We start from the raw sequence: 1,283 nt of genomic DNA, 5'->3' as shown, positions 1-1,283 counted from the left end.
CCGAGCCCCAGGAGGCGAGTCGCCGCACCCAAAGGTGTTTTCTAGGCCCACAGTTAAGCCCCAGCGGAACCGGGGCAGGAGAGTTCGCCCTGAGCCAGTTCGGACTCTTCCACCGACCGTTCCTTTTCGAGAACCGCCATCAGTTTCTCAGTTTCCCTTTGATTTTCCCCAGCTTTTTCTTTTAACGATCTCGGTTTAAAAATAAATGTAGCCGGGATGATGAAATTGAGCTGCTTCAGTTCAAGGCGCGTGTCACCACCGTGTTTTAGGTTCTGGTCATTCGGAGACCCTTGCTGCCCTGCCGCTCACCACGTGGTTCGACTCCTAACCGTCTTTGAAATGATAATGTAGAAGTAAGTCTTAGTTGTGCACGTCAGATAGTTGTTAGCAGCTCTTTAATACAAAAGTCAGGAAACTTCAAAGTTAGCTTTTCCCCCCCCGAAAGCCCTCATCTAGCCACATTTCTCACCTCGAAACGATCCACATCTCTGTACCCAGCTTCCCCTAGGAACCGTGGTCTTAAGTTCTACTCTCTTCACATTCAGTTGGAATTAATAAGATCAAACACAAGCATTCAGTACTATACAGCTGCCCCAATTTCCATCATATTATTTCCCACTTTTATATGTTTTTCTAGAGAAACTTAAAAGTGTGAAAAGCTGTGTAAGTTGTAAACAAAACTAGATCAGTCGAGTACCTGTTCATTTGTTGAGACAGCAGCTGATAACTCAATTAGCACAAACCTCATTTGTAATATTTGAAGAGGACTTGGTAAAATTTAGCTTTTGGTTCAAGTAGAGGTCACCCAGTCAATTTATCCTTGTCACTGACATTGATCTTCCTACCACACACACCCCCCTCCACCACCAAATCATCAGTATTCTCTATCTCAGATGCCACCATCTACCAGGTGCCCAGGCTCGAGTGAGAAACCTGATCGCCAGCTCCTTGGCTCACTCTCTAACCTTCCCATAAATTAATTGCTAGGTCTTATGTATTCTACCTATTAAAACTGATCCAGCCACTTCTCTCCATCTTTATCGTTTACACCTGGTCTAGCCTCTAAATTGGTCTTCCTACCTTCAGTTCAGTCTCACTACAGACGCAGCTGTTAATCAAAAATTGCAAGCAATGCGTGTGTTATGAAGGTATGCTTGGAGCGTACGGAAGCTCACTGCCACGAAATCTGACCTAGTCAGGGCTGGGGATTTGGCTGCAGAGTCAGGACTATCAGATATCCTTTTGCCTTGATTCTGATAGATTCTGAACTGGAAAAAAAAAAA

The sequence above is a fragment of the Pteropus vampyrus genome, unplaced genomic scaffold (genome assembly GCF_000151845.1).
Source record: "Pteropus vampyrus isolate Shadow unplaced genomic scaffold, Pvam_2.0 Scaffold319, whole genome shotgun sequence".
NCBI lineage: Eukaryota > Metazoa > Chordata > Mammalia > Chiroptera > Pteropodidae > Pteropus > Pteropus vampyrus.
This window is presented reverse-complemented; position numbering follows the sequence as displayed.